Source organism: Emydura macquarii, unplaced genomic scaffold, assembly GCF_026122565.2.
Source record: "Emydura macquarii macquarii isolate MOO-44397 ecotype Brisbane River unplaced genomic scaffold, CSIRO-AGI_Emac_v2 contig_246, whole genome shotgun sequence".
NCBI classification, from domain to species: Eukaryota; Metazoa; Chordata; order Testudines; family Chelidae; genus Emydura; species Emydura macquarii.
This window is the reverse complement of record NW_027130383.1, coordinates 132563-148348: the sequence shown is the minus strand read 5'-3', so window position 1 is coordinate 148348 and position 15786 is coordinate 132563. Positions and strand designations below refer to the sequence as shown.

At 50.1% G+C, this 15786-nt stretch overlaps 1 protein-coding gene across 4 annotated transcripts in view; it reads left to right on the top strand.

Moving 5' to 3' along the window:
• Positions 1–5162: 5162 nt before the first annotated feature.
• The window catches only part of LOC137153470 (C-type lectin domain family 2 member B-like), a 37745-nt gene continuing 27121 nt past the window's right edge, over positions 5163–15786 (top strand). The window contains exons 1-2 of one of the 4 annotated variants that reach the window (XM_067548863.1): positions 5164–5343; positions 12465–13056. The gene's annotated coding sequence lies outside the window, so the exon portion shown is untranslated. Of the gene's footprint in view, positions 5344–9309; positions 9528–12464; positions 13057–14258; positions 15435–15786 lie in introns of those variants that run through there. The other 3 variants (XM_067548853.1, XM_067548880.1, XM_067548871.1) reach the window with 3 other exon arrangements.

The window sequence follows — 15786 nt, the reverse complement described above, 5'->3', positions numbered from 1 at the left end:
GTTTCAGAGCCTGAGCGGGAACGTCTACACGGCTATTTTACAGCCCTCTAGCACAAGGCCCACAAACCAGAGTCTGTAGACCCAAGTTCTGAGACTCGCAGCTGCAGGGTTTTGTGGGATTTTTTTGCACTGTAGACGTACTCCGAGAAACCTCTGTCTTCTGCTCAAGGGGATGCAGATAAAGCTGGGTAAATAATGGATTCTCTTGTAGATAAGCTGGCAATTCTGAAAAATAATATTAACAATACAATTCATTTTGTGTTGAACTGAAAAATGAAACTTTGAAATTTTTGGCAAATCACAAAAATTGAAAAATAAATATAATTTGGGGGTGAATTAACCATTTGTTGTATCCAGAATGAACCGTGGTGTTTTGATTGTGAGCAAAACTTAAAGGAAGTTTTTGAAACTACAAGTCATTTGAAAAAAAAAATCAAAACATTTTCTTGAAAAAACATCCAAACGAAACATTTTGACTTTTTTTTTTTTTTGGTGTTTGTTTTTTTATTTTTACTGAAACCATTTGGCAAAACTGACGTGCATTTGCCAAATGTCTTGGTGTCGCTGATTCGGCATTTATCTCAGGGGAACAAAAAGCTGTGTGTGAAAAATTTCACCCAGCTCTATACACAGAGCCGTGGTTTCAGACAGTTCTCTTGTGGCAGTCTGGCACAGATGTGGAGTTGAGTATTTAGCTGCCCTGGGACCCATCCATTAAGTGCATTGGAGATCTTAGGCTTCATAAGATAATCTCTAGGGTACCAGTGCACAGAGCGGAGGACGGTAACTCCTATTTCTAAGCAAACATACTGTCAGAATGTGAGTTGCTGGCTTCATGCCCAGAGAGACTGCATGGCTGAAGTACATTTGGAAGGTAATCGGGACATACATTGATGCAGCCAGTAATCAGCACCATCAACCCCAAATGTTCGAAAGTCATGAATCTCTTCCCAAAATAATGATTTTGGCTTAAAAATTGTGAGATTTAAAAAAAAAATGTTAGTGAGTACTTTTATTTGACTTGTGGTTTCTGAACATTTAATGCCCACTCTGGCTCTGTTTTGAAGCTTTTCTATGGAACCATAAAGGCTAAAAATATGCTTTATAAAATGATTAGATTCTTATTAGGTTAGATTCTTATATGATCACTTGACTCCAGGAGCCGGAGCTATAAGAAAAGCACCAAATCCTGTGAGAATTGTGAGAGCTGGCAACATGACACACTGATATTATCAAAGGTGTGGTACTAGCGTAATGATATTATCAAATGATATATTCAGATTTAATTCCTACACCTACAACCTTTAGCTTGCAGCTAAACCCAGCTGGAAATTATTCCCCTCCTGGGGAAAGTTTCCATGAATCTGGGGGGAAAAATAATTGTTCTCAAAATTTTCAAGGGAAAAAAATCCAAGGGAAAAATGGGAGGGTGTGGGGACAGGACCCATGTTTTGTTTTCAAGTTGGCTACTGAAAACTGAATTTTACATTAACTTCCCCCCCCCCCCCCCAAAAAAAAAAAATGCTGTAAACCAAAAAATAAATGAAAATTAAATGAAATTCAGCTGAAAACTGTTTCTGAGGAAAAGTGAAACCTTTCCAGGGAAACCAGAAACTTTCCATTACAAAAACCAACAACCTCATTTAACTGAAAAGCCAAATTTCCATCAAAAAATTCTGGTGGTAGAAAGCCAACCTACCCTAGTGCTGAAATTGCCAGATTCAACATCATCCCGCCAGTGTCAGCTGGGAAAAGCAAGTTAATTAGCAGCTAAATGATTCCATCCCATCTATGCTGCATCGGCTTCCCTCTTCAACCTCAGCTATTTCCCTTCTGCCATCAGCTCCAGCTCAGAGTGGGCAACCAACGGGCTGCAAGAGATGTCTGTGTAGATGTGAGCAGGAGATCTGAGAGGAGGCGCTGAATGCGTCAGTGACTCAATGATTGGGTCCTAGGTCACACGTGTGGAAGATGCGGGGCTGGTCCTGGCCGTTCGTCTCTCTGCAGATGGCGACCGGACTGACGCAATGTGCTCTGCGCTGTCAGAAGGAGGAAGTTGGCTGGCGATGGCGTCTCAGCGGATTGCAAGAGTGATTTGTAACATCACCGGTGGAAGCAGGACGGGGAAGGATCGGCTCAGACGCCAACCGACTTTGGGAAACATCAGAAGATGGAATCAGGGTTTAAAATCTCCCACGGTTCGGATGCCCGGGGAGGAGATTCAATGGGCACCGCGGTAAGACAATCTCTGTGTGTGTGTGTGTGTGTGTCTTCAGTGCCATGCTAAGGGGTGTCGGAGCTTAGTTCTGTACCCTCCATAGCGTGGGAAGTTCCCTGAGAAGGGGAAGGGGGGCGGAAAAGGATCAGGACAAGGCTACGAAGTGGCAGCCGGCCTTGAGACGGGGCAAACCTCTCTGCCTCCCCATGGCTGTCCATACCCTCTCTCCAGATCTGGGCACCTGTCAGGGGTGTGCTTGTAGCTTCATGTTGGTAGTTTCCCCAGGGGAATCTCCAGCCACGCATCCAGTTGGTTACCTGGACCTCCCATTTTGTGGGGGCCCTTCGCAGTTATTTTTAATAGGAGCTGGGGCAGGACACAATAAATACAAGCTTATTCTAGAGCTACAATATATACCAGCTAAGTCACTGCAGGGAGGCTGTGTTCTCCCCTCAATCTCTGTGCAAACCTCCCACTGGATCCATTACGGCTGCGGGGCAGTACGAAGGTCTGAATTTATCCCCAGGACCATAATTCAGAGGGTGCTGGATAAATTGGAGAACTGGGCTATAGACAACAAAATGAAATTCAGCAAATGCAAATGGAAGGTGCTAGACTTGGGCAGAAAAAGCAAATGCAGAATGGAGGATAGCCAACCTGGCAGCAGCACAGCAGAGAAGGAGCTGGGAGGGGTGGTGGGTCACAGCCTCAGCGTGTATCAGTCATGTCATGCTGCAGCAACAAAAGCCAATGCAATGTTAGGCTGCGTAACAGAGGCATCGCATGCCAGTCGCGGGACGTGACGGAGCCGCTCTCCTCGGTGCTGGAGGTCTGTGTCCAGGTTTGGTCACCAATGTATAGACAGGACGTAAAGAAACTAGATAGGGTCCAGAGGTGAGCGACAAAGATGATCAAAGGGTGGAACAGAAGCCGTATGCGCAAAGGCTGAAGGACCTGGGTGTGTTTAGTTTGGAAAAAGAGGAAAATAAGTGGGGACATGATCTCGGTCCTCAAATACCTGAAAAGCTGTCATAAAAGATGGAGAAAAGTTGATCTGTCTGCCCCAGCGGGCAGGACAAGAGGCCATGGGTTCAAACTACAGCATTGCAGATTTAGATTGAATGCCAGGAAAAACTTCCTACGTGTAAAAACAGTAGGACCCTGGCCCAGACGGCCTTGGGAGGTCATGGAAGCTCCTTCGCTGCAGGTTTACAAAAGGCGGCTGGAGAGCCATGGATGGTTTAGACCCAACAAATCCTGCATCTTGGCCAGGGGTCAGACTAGATGATTTCTAACCCCACCTGTGAATCCAGCCCTCTCCTCTGAAGGGTTTGTCACCTCCCAGCTGGAGGGAGAGGATCTAGCCAGCAGAGGTCACTGCGTCACCCAGTTAAGAGGCTTGCCAAATTAAAAACACAGACAGCGAATGCAGTGAAGCAAGGGGGCGGCTGTGAGAGGCGTGGGGCAGATGCAGCAACGCACGTGGGGTGGAAGGAGGACGGAGCAGAAAGGCCCTAGTGAGACCACAGGAAAAATCAGACTCTGCCCGGCAGATCTGCCAGCCCCTGCTGGATTGTCTCTGGGAGAAGTCCCATGGTGGGACACCAGTGACTCCAGGACAGAGGTGCCCGTGGGGTACAGTGCCCTTTTCTCCCTCCTAATCCCCCGCATTGGGAGCTGGGTTAACAGCAGCTGTGTTATCTTTTGTTGTAAGCTGATGTCCTGGGTCTGGGGTGTTGGCTCCCTCTACTCTGAATTATGCCTTCGTCCACAGCTTACGGGAAAGGAGCGAGTTTTCATGGCAGAGATCCCAGACTGGAGCCTTGGCTTTCTCTGCAGTGCAGGTATTTGAGCTTGCAGTGTAGAGAGTGCCTTGCTCGTACACAGAGACGGGCGGGGTACCACACCAACACCCTGATGGGGTGAATGGTTACTAACAGCAGTTGCACTGAGGGAACCCAGCTGAGATCAGAGCCGCCTTGTGCTGAGCGCTGCCCTGACACACAGCGAGAGACAGTCCCTGCCCCACACCACCTGTAACGTACGTAAACACGAGAAGCTTACTCTGCCCATTTCCCAGCTGGGGAACTGAGCCGTAGAGACAATATGACTTGCTCAAGGTCACACAGAGAGTCTGTGGCAGAGCCAGGAATTAAATCTGGATTTTCCGAGTTCCAGAACAACACCTCAACCGCCGAGCCAGCCTTCTTCACAGGGCTGCCGCCCCTTGCCTGAACTGACCAACGCACCCAGAGACTTTGGCTTTGTTCTGGCTGGTTTGGGTTGCGCTGCTTCCACAAAAGGTGTGATTTTTTTTTAATCCATTTAGTGAAACTGGTGCAAAACCCACCCTGAAGTTCCATTTTACCTGAACTTTTTTTTTGAATCAAAACTGCTGTAAACCAAAAAATAAATGAAAATTAAATGAAATTCAGCTGAAAACTGTTTCCAAGGAAAAGTGAAACCTTTCCAGGGAAACCAGAAACTTTCCATTACAAAAACCAACAACCTCATTTAACTGAAAAGCCAAATTTCCATCAAAAAATTCTGGTGGTAAAAAGCCAACCTACCCTAGTGCTGAAATTGCCAGATTCAACATCATCCCGCCAGTGTCAGCTGGGAAAAGCAAGTTAATTAGCAGCTAAATGATTCCACCCCATCTATGCTGCATCGCCTTCCCTCTTCAACCTCAGCTATCTCCTTTCTGCCACCAGCTACAGTTAATTGTGGGCAATCAACGGGCTGCATGAGATGTCTGTGTAGACAGGAGCAGGAGATCTGAGCAGAAGAGAGGCAGAGCTGAATGCATCAGTGACTCAATTATTGGGTCCTACGTGACACGTGTGTAAGATGCGGGGCTGGTCCTGGCTCTTTCCGCGTTCATCTCTCTGCAGTTAGCGAGCGGACAGACGCAGTGTGCTCTGTGCTCTGTCAGCAGGAGGAAGTTGGCTGAGGATGGCGTCTCAGTGGATTGCTAGAGTGATTTGTAACATCACCAGTGGAAGCAGGACGGGGAAGGATCGGCTCAGACGCCAGCAGACTTTGGGAAACATCGGAAGACGGAATCAGGGTTTAAAATCTCCCACGGTTCGGATTCCCAGGGAGGAGATTCAAAGGGCACCACGGTAAGACAGTCTGTGTGTGTGTGTGTGTGTGTGTGTGTGTGTCTTCAGTGCCATGCTAAGGGGTGTCGGAGCTTAGTTCTGTACCCTCCACAGCGTGGGAAGTTCCTTGAGAAGGGGAAGGGGGACGGAAAAGGATCAGGACAAGGCTACGAAGTGGCAGCCGACCTTGAGATGGGGCAAACCTCTTCTGCCCCCCATGGCTGTCCATACCCTCTCTCCAGATCTGGGCACCTGTCGGGGTGTGCTTGTAGCTTCACGTTGGTAGTTTCACCAGGGGAATCTCCAGCCACGCATCCGGTTGGTTACCTGGACCTCCCATTTTGTGGGGGCCCTTCGCAGTTATTTTTAATAGGGGCTGGGGCAGGACACAATAAATTCAAGCTTATACTGGAGCTGCAATATATACCAGCTAAGTCACTGCAGGGAGGCTGCGTTCTCCCCTCGATCTCTGTGCAAACTTCCCACTGGATCCACTACGGCTGCGGGCGAGTACGAAGGTCTGAATTTATCCCCGGGACCATAATTCAGAGGACGCTGGATAAACTGGAGAACTGGGCTATAGACAGCAAAATGAAATTCAGCAAAGGCAAATGGAAGGTGCTAGACTTGGGCAGGAAAAGCAAATGCAGAATGGAGGATAGCCAATTTGGCAGCAGCACAGCTGGGAAGGAGCTGGGACGGGTGGTGGGTCACAGCCTCAGCGTGTATCAGCCATGTCATGCTGCAGCAAAAAAAGCCAATGCAATTTTAGGGTGGCTAACGGGCATCGCATGCCAGTCGCGGGACGTGACGGAGCCGCTCTCCTCGGTGCTGGAGGTGTGTGTCCAGGTTTGGTTACCAATGTATAGACAGGACGTAGAGAAACTAGATAGGGTCCAGAGGCGAGCAACAAAGATGATCAAAGGGGTGGAACACAAGCCGTATGCGCAAAGGCTGAAGGACCTGGGTGTGTTTAGTTTGGAAAAAGAGAAAATCAAGTGGGGCCGTGGTAGCGGTCGTCAAATACTTGAAAGGCTGCCATAGAAGATGGAGAAAAGTTGATCTGTCTTGCCACAGGAGGGAAGACAAGAGGCCATGGGTTCAAACTAAGCATGGCAGATTTAGATTGGATGCCAGGAAAAACTTCCGAAGTGTAAAAACAACGAGAGTCCTGTAGCACTTCAAAGATTAACACATTTAATTTCTGCAGGCATAAGCATCCGTGCATCTGTCGAAGTGGGCTGCAGCCCACGAAAGCTTATGCCTACAGAAATTAAATGTGTTAGTCTTTAAAGTGCTAAAGGCCTCTCGTTGTTTTTGCTGTACACAGACTGACGCGGCTACCCCTCTGGAACTTTCCTACGTGTAAAAACAGTAGGACCCTGGCCCAGACGGCCTTGGCAAGTCGTGGAAGCTTCTTCGCTGCAGGTTTTCAAAAGGCGGCTGAAAAGCCATGGATGGTTTAGACCCAAAAATTCCTGCATCTTGGCTGGGGGGTCAGACTAGATGATTTCTAACCCTATGACTCTGTGAATCCAGCCCTCTCCTCTGAAGGGTTTGTCACCTCCCAGCTGGAGGGAGAGGATCTAGCCAGCAGAGGTCGCTGCGTCACCCAGTTAAGAGGTTGCAGAATAAGACTGAGCTGTTAAAAACACCGACAGTGAATGCTGTAGAGCAGGGGGGTGGCAATGAGGGGTGTGGGGCAGATGCAGCCATGCACGTGGGGTGGAAGGAGGACGGTGCAGAAAGGCCCCATGAGACCACAGACAAAAAATCAGATCTGCCCGGCAGATCTGGCAGCAGCTGCTGGATTCCCTCTGGGAGAAGGCCCCATGGTGGGACATCAGTGGCTCCAGGACAGAGGTGCCGGTGGGGTACAGAGGTGCCTGTGGGGTACAGTGCCCTTTCCCCCTCCTAATCGCCTGCCGGGAGAGGCCGGGTTGCTGGTGGCTGCCTTAATCTTTTGTTTGATGCCTGAATCCTCAGTCTGTTGGCTCCCTCTAGCTCTCCAGTCTGGCCTCATCCACTGCTGATGGGAACTGAGCGAGGGATCATGGAGATCACCCCGGGCTGGAGCCGGGGGCTTCTCTGCAGTGCTGGTGTCTGAGCGTGTGCTGTACAGAGCTCCGCACTAGGGACACAGGGTGAGGGGGTATCACAGCGCGGCTTGACAAAGCCAAAGTCTCCGGGTGCGGAGCTGCGGCTTGACAAAGCCCTGGCTGGGATGGTTTAGTTGGGGTTGGTCCTGCTTTGAACAGGGGGTTGGACTAGATACCTCCTGAGGTCCTTTCCAACCCTCAGCTTCTATGATTCCATGATAGTCACACAGTAGCACCAAGAGAGCCCAGCTGAGATCAGGGCCCCGTTGTGCCAGGCGCTGCATAGACACAGGGCAAGAGACAGTCTCTGCCCCACATAGCCTACAACCTCGGTGAGCACGAGAGGGTTACTCTCCCCATTTTCCAGCTGGGGAACTGAGCCGCAGAGACATTATGACTTGCTAATCTGGATCTTCATAAGATTAGTCGGCCTTTTTCTTTTTCCCATCCTTAATGAGGTGTGAAATAGCTAATGATGTTACTGTTTAAGGCATCATCTCACTAGTGCCCATGGAGATAAGTTCGTATCTCAGAGCTATTGTTTCAGGCTGTCTGCAGACTCAGGCAGAAGTCACTGCATCAGTCAGACTTGGGGCAGTTCCTGTAAGAATTGCCAGACTGCATCAGGTCAGATCCAAGGTCCATCTAAGCCAGGACCCTGCCTCTGGCCAGCAACCAATGCTTCAAAGGCAAATGTAAGTGCAGCAGGAGATGTGGGGTAACCTGCCCCCCACATTAGGTCCCACCTTGGTCTCTAATAGTTAGAGATTGAGCTATGTTCTCAAACAGGGGGTTTAATATCCCTGCCACCGTCTGTCAGCATTAACTATTCTAACCCTGGGCGCTCCTTTTATATATAAAAAGGTCGAATCCTTTTTTGAATTTTGCAAAGATTTGGCACCCACATCTTCATGTGGCAATGAGTTCCACAGTCTAATTATGCAACAGTATGTGTACATTCAGCATAGCTCCATTGGCATCACTTCACCCCAGCTCATAATCTAGCCAGGAAGCAATATAGCAGGTTAAGCACCCCTCCTAGACTGGGCCCTGGGCCCAGTGACTGAAACAGAGAGATACTGACATGCACCAGCTGGAGATCTGGTGTTTGTTGTGCTGTGGGGCTCAGTGCCTGGTGGGGAGGGAATGATTTGAATAACAGCTCAATTATGCACAGCTGCTCTGGGAAAAGAAGCTGTTAAAAAACTGCTCTCAGACCCTGCCTGGAGGAACCAGCTGGGGGAAAGGTGATCTCTCAACACAGGGCTGGCTTAGAAAACACTGAGCTGGGGGGAAACTTTGGTTACCTTGTGTGACAGTGGGTTTCTGTGACTTAAAGACCTAAAAGGACAGTGCTGGGCCTCAGTCAGTTGCGCTCACTTTCCTTTGAACCAGAAGCAGCCGGAGGGTGCTGGGTGTGTAGTGAAACCTGGTGTCTCTGTGCAGATTCAGCAAATGTAGTTGTTTGGAAACCCCCTGTGCCTATGTGGACACTACACGCTATTTTGCGGTGCAAGGAACAAAAGACACAACAGCGTCCCTGCCCAGGAGAGTTTATTATCCAAGCAGCCAAGAGAGGAAGGGGAAGAGACAGGCCCAAGCTCACACAGCAGGGTGCGGGGCCGAGGCAGGGGTTTTCGGAGTCATATTCCACCTGCCTATTGGCTAGACCAGGCTGTGCCCAATGCAGCGCAGCTACGGATCAGCTCAGCCGCAGCATCTGGGAGCTCATGTCAGGGCTTTCTTCTGTTCCATGGCTGTGGGAAAGTGAATTCTCACATGCAAAACTAACGGGCCTGGCTTAGAGCTGACTTTCCCATGGGAACCGGCAGGGCTGATTGTTGCCATGGGAACCGGCAGGGCTGCCAGGGCCAAGCAATGTAATACAGTTACATTCATCAGTGCCCCCTTCTCCTCATCACCTGCCCCCCCTCCACCATCGCATCATCCAGAGCAGCCAATGTGAGAAGCGGGAGGGCTGAGAGAAGCCGGCAGGAGGGGCTGCATGGCTGCAGTGTCCGTCCCTCCGTCCTCCTGCAGCAGAGCTGAGGGCTCTGATGATGGCGCAGGTGAGGGTCCCTCTGCTCCCTGCAGGCCGTGAAGCGGGTGAGCTGTGGCTTTTGTCCAGGGGGCGTTAGGTCAGGCGGGGGCGATGCAGCGGGTTTCATAAAGGACGGTGGATGTTGGAGGCTGAGCAGGGCAAATTCCACTCCAACACCCCAGGGTGTGAAAGGAAACCTTGGAGAAGGGACCGAGGGTGTGAAATCCGGCGGGAGCGGATCGGAGGGAGCAGGCAAGGTGTGTTTTCAGGGCGGCGAGCAGGCCCAGCGCAGCAAGCTGCCACCCTCGGCTGGGTGGCCTTGGTCCGTGCCGTGTCGACGCTGGGAAGCGACAGCTGAGCTGCTCCAGAATTGCAGCTTGCAGTGAAGGGTCTGTGGCTCAAAGAGCCGGGCGCGGGCAGCCGGCAGCACCTCTGGGCATCCTCCCACTGGAGCCTCTCAGCCTGGAGTGGCTGAGCTCCTGGGTGGCGCACAGATCCCTCTGTGGGCGGGGGGAGCGTTGGGAGGGGCTGTGGTGGGAGGAGAATGGGGGGCACCCCTTGAGGGGGAATGGAGGGTGCACAGAGCCCTTGCACGGGGGGGCAGAATGGGGGATCCTTGCATCAGGGCAGGGAGGAATTTGAGGGCTGGCGTAGTGGAGGCAGTTTCTTGGCATCCCTAAGGGGTGGGAGCTGGAGGGGCAGGGTGTGGGGGGGTGAATGGATGCAGGCAGCCCGGGGTGTGTGCAGTGAGCTCGGCCTGCACAGGCTGTGACGTGGGGGACCCCTGGGGCTGGGGAGCACAGGGCAGCGAGTGTGTCTGTCCCCTGGGTGCAGCCAGAAGGCAGCGAGGGCGGCAGGGCCAATTTAATTAGGCTGGTGCCTGCTTGTCTGCATCCTGTTGCCTTAATGTACCTCCGCTGGGCCTTGTCCCACACCCCAGGGGAAGGACAGAGGGGGTTGAGGCAGGGCCTGGACTCCGGTGGACAGATGGGAGCCAGGCAGCCGCCCAGAACGGACGGCGATTGTAGCTTTGCTGAATCACCTCCCGTCTCACAGCCAGAACCAGCCCCCCCCCAGCTAGCAGCCTCTCCTTGCTCTGGTCAGATGGGCTGGGGAAGGACGGAGGGTTCTCCGGGGGGCTGGAGGCCCCCGTGTTTTGGGAACAGCAGTGCCGCGGTGGGTGGATCTGGGAATGTGGGGTAAGGAGGCCCCTGGGTTTGAGGTCTGGGCAGGAGGGGAGATCCATGCTTTTGGGGGGAAGGAGGCGGCTCAGTTGCTGGGCAAGGCAGACAGCAGAAGGGGTCTGCTTTGGAGCAGGCAGGGTGGATCTGGGCTAAGGGCACAGGGTGGGGTGTGTGGGGGAGCAGAGGGGCAGGGCTGGAAAGAGAAGTCCGATCTCTGTTTGCAAAGTGAGGGCCTGCATCAGAGGTACAGAGGGGCTGGAGAGGGAGGTATGAAGCCCCACTTCCCCCTGCTCTGGGAATGCTCCAAAAAGTCCCCACCACCAGAGCAGGGGATTTTTCAGGGCCAACCAGGAACAAGCTGCCCATCCTTGGTGTGTTACACGCCCTCCCTCTGCGCCCAGTCCACAGAGGATCTGGGTGGTTGGAGCCCGGCTTTTAGCTCACACTGGCGCCGTTCGTGCTTTGAGCGCTGGAGATCTGACTCCATCCCTGCGTGGCCTCCTGGCAGGAAGACTCTTAAATTTTGAGGCCTCCAACCCTCACCGGACTCTCACTGCTCCAGATCAGCTGTTCAGACTGCAGCCCGCGACTGCTCTCTGTGAGTCTCCCAGTCTGAACTGAACTAGGGCATTTCTTTGTGTGTTGGCTGTGACACCAAAAATCTCTTCCAATCCTCTGCTAGCGCCGGTCCCTCTGCGTGGGCTCAGCTCTTCTAATCCTTCTCCATTCCCGCGTGTCTTGAAGCAGTTTCTTGGATAATCAAATGCTTTCAAATGACATCCATCCATCCATCTCGTTTTAGGTCTTTCACCCTCTCTCCTTTAAGTTTAGCATCCATTTTCCGATCTGTTTTTCTGCAGTTCTTTTCACCTGCTCAAACCAGCTAAACCTGGATTACGTCATCTTTTCTCTACCATCTTCACACTTCCCCTGATTTGTTTGTGCCAAGGATGGTCTGTCCTTGTAACTCCAATCATCCATCTTAATAAGCATTTTCTTTTCCACTCTATTCAAGATCTGCTTCTGTCACTTTCTCCTTGCCCGGCATTCAGAGCCATATAAAAAAGCAGGCCCAGTTACCATCTTGTGGGATATTAATTTACCATTTGATAGGCAATCTCCTATCACAGATCACTCTGTTCATGTCTCTCCATTTAGTCCATGCCTTCCGGTGCAAAGTGCTTTTGTGTTTAGGACCAAGTCATTAGAGAGAACATATCAAAAGGTCTAAATGCACATTAAGCTTACCGTGCCTCTCTCCTAGGGGATTTTGGTAGATCAAAGTCCTCAAAATAAAAATCTCAACTCTTAGAAGGGTCATAAATCTGTATCAGTTTTTGGCTTCTGGCCTTTGAGTCAGTTTCCACCCACCCTTTATACCAAAACCATGTCTTTGTTCTCCTTGGACTCTGTAGATACATCTGAACCAGCACAGAAATCCCCAAAGAGCGGTAAATCCCTGGAATTGTGTATTCATCTCAGGATTTGCAGCTGTGACACCCTCCCCACTCCCAAATTGATTTTTAGTTCCTGGAGTTTTACAATACAATCCCGGACAAAGATAACCTGTGGGAAGTTGATACAGGGTCTCGAAGATCTTGGGTGCACCTGTAGTAGATGTTGCATGAAAAAAATAAATGTTGGTGTAAATCGCATGATTTTTTTAAAGCCAGCCTCATGATGCTGGCTTGTGAAGTTTGAGCCCCTGGTGTTTGGGATATTGGAATCGGGGCCCTGTGGGGGCTGATTCAGCAGATGGTGCCAAGGGCCTGGGGAATTCCTCCCCTTCCATCATATTTCACATTTCTTGTCCTGCAGGAGGCTAAGGGGCAGCTGAACTCGGCAGATGGAATTCTCCTTTGTTACTTACTAACCATCAGCGCGCTGGGAGCTGTACGGACGAAGTAAACTTTGCAGCCCCTCTCCCTGAAGATGGAAATCGACGTTGAATGGCTGTAAAAACAAGTGAGGGTTGATGTTCTGTCCTCATCTGGCTCTCGCTGCTTGGTATCCCAACCTAGGAATACAAACTATGGCTCTAAACTGAACCACATGTCCGTGAAGGAGCACAGACGTCTGCTGGCGTTCATTTCCAGGCCTGCTCTGGTGCTTTTCTGACCTGGGATTGCAGTCAAACAGAAGGAATCTGGATTTTCCTACTCCAGGTTTTGGGAAGGGAGCTATTTGGGGAGTTCAGAAGATGTCTGCTGTTTGTCTCCGTCGCGTCTGAACCTACTGAATATGAATGAAATATTTCCTCCCTGCCCAAAGATTATCACTTGCCTGGTTGGTAGGTGAGGGACAAAGAGATGAACTGATTAGCCCAACGTCATGCTAGGAGCCTGGGACGTGAAGCAAGACCTCCTGGTTAATGGACAGTGCTTTCCCCATCCCTTGTTGGAACTGAGAGGTAAGATATGGGGTGTAGCCCTAAAGGTTACGTCTACACTGCAATGCAAGCCCAGGGTTACTACAATTCAAGTTAGCAGACCCTGGATTTGTTAGCCAAACTTCACTTTCCAGGATAAAGAAAGTCGGCCTGTGGGATTGTGGGATATTTTTGGTGGACTCCCAGAGCACGAGTCCCGTGGGGCTGTGTCTACACTGCAAAGCAATAAGTCTAGAACCGTGGTTGCGGCTTGATGGTGGTTTGGATCTTCCATCACAGTGGTGTCTGGTTCTGAGCCCAGGGCTAGCGCAATTTGTGTGTAGCTGGAATTAGGTTTGGACCTGAGTTCAAACCCTGGGTTTACGTTGCAGTGTAGACACACTGGAGCTGGATGCAAAGCCTACTGAGGTGTTTCCATTGGAGTGCTGTGAATCTAGGCTGGCCGAACTGTGGTAGTTGAGTAACAGCCTGGGTTTGTGCTGGTGGAGATTTGTTACCTCTGGAACTTTAAACGAGTTGTATTTATAAATAAGCTGGGCTGACTGTGATGGTGATTTTGACAGATATCGATGTTTAAGCTTTTCTTAGATTTTATCCATTTAAATTTTTACGTCTGTGCAAAACTGTGGGGTTTTTAAGCCGTTTTTAAAATGTTCAGCTATTTAAATTGTTACCTCACAGACTGGGATCTGCTATTAGTGTGCTCAGGAATTGACACGACTCTCGTTCGATAATGACAGAAAGGCTTTAATTACTACACTTATAAACATATACAATAAGCCCCCAAACCAAAAGTCCAGTATATTTTAGCTGCAAAAGCAATTATCCTCACCAATGCAGGCAAGAGGCAGTGATGGTTTCTTAGCAGCTTCCCCCGAGAGCCTGGATCCATGGTCTCAGAAGGCAGCTGGGCAAGATGGTAGTTCTTCTCAGTTTCTTGTCAAGAGTGATTCCTCTTCTCTTGAAGCTTGCCTGCTTGCTTATTTCCATTGCTTCTCTTTTATATTCTTCAATCCAATGTTTTTCAAAGCATTTTGCTAATTTACATGAGTAAACACAGGAATTCCAGAAAACAATACAAGAGGGAGAGACCCATGTGCTTTAATTAGTGAAAAGGTGCTAGCCACCTAGATTTGTTCTTTAGCTTCAGTGTTCCACCCTTCAAACAAAGGGGTATTGGGGTTGTTGTGATTAAACTGAGCAACACCTGGGATGGTATCCAGCCATTAACTTTGATCACAAGGTATTTTGAGAGGTCTGGAGCCATGGAGGTCTAGAACGCCCTGCATTTAACACTGTTCTGTTTACTGCATAGATGAGTTACTCCCAGAGGATAAATTCATTAGGGAAAATGGTCCAGACAGAGAGGCAATTAATAAACAGTTATCTTAATGAAATACCAACATGCTTTGTGGATAGAAAGACAGCATGGGTGTGTTGCAATGAGAAACAATCACCCCTTTTCAAAAGGGACTCCAGTCACCATTTCACATATTCTGCAATGTGCACTTATTAATTTGGTAGTTTAATTTTATAAGTAGGCCCATCTTAGCTGAAATTTCACAGTCTACAAAATGCCCACTGTTGTGGAAAACTGAGGTGGGTGTCAGACAATAATTAAAGAATGAGAATAGATGTGGAGATTTAAAAGGTTTCAAGCTTCATAACCCCGTAAAACACACATTTCAACTTTCCCTGTGTGCCGGAGGCCCCCAGGAACTGGGATCTGGAACCCCTCAGGCGTAGCCAGGCAGGACGCTAGCGCTTCAGCGTCTGCCCCCTCGGGTCTCCACACACCAGTGCAGCCGCCTCCTGAATCTGGCCTCGGAGGGTTCAGAGCCTCTGCTTCGCCTGAACTCCCCCTTGGATGGGACCCTGGGGAGTTCTTCCACGCCCCCAAAGGGGCCGTGCACCCCGCCTTGCAGTCAGAAACGATTCACAGCCAGGGTGGGAGTCAGAAGGGTTTATTAGATCTCAGGATCACAGCGTAGAAAGACTTCGTTAGCAGCTTAATTAGAAGTTACAGCAGCGACCAACTGCAGAGTCTCAGAGCCCCCACACTCGGGCCCTGGGGGACTGGGCTCTTCCAGCCAGCCCTCCCCCCTTCACCTCAAAGCCAACCCTTTGACCCTCCCCAGTCCTTTGTCCCCTTCCCTGGCAAAGCTGCCACCCCTTCTGGTCTCCGCCTCTCTGGCAGCCTGTTGCAGCTGGTTGAAGGGGTCTGTGTGTAGCTGGGGAAAGCCCATCCACTCCCTAGTGGCTTCTGCAATGATCACACACCCTGGTCCCATCACCAAAATACGTAAGCAACATATGGGGGAAACTGAGGCACGCACACAGCACTCAGAGGAAACCTTAGAAGCATCTGCACTTTGTCACACCGTGTCAAAATATACAAGGTAAATACCCGTAAAACAACCCCTAATCAGTTCTCCCGCAAAGTAAGAAAAATGCTGCTTATCTGGAAATCTCCATTGTTATCAATGGAAATATTTTGTCTAATCTGTCAAGCCTATTTATACTGCCTTTCTGTCAGAGAAAGACGGATGGCTTTAAAAGGGGCTTTCCAGGGGCTGGAACAGTTTCGATTGCAGAAAATTCTTTCCGTCAGTGTGTGTGTGTGTGTGTGTGTGTGTGATATGGCTGTGTTGTCCTCCACCGTGTGTTCTCATCCCCCGCAGCGTCTGTGTCCCAGTTTGTCTTTATCCCCTCTGCTGTGTGTGTGTTTGTGTCCTCATCCAAATGTCTCTC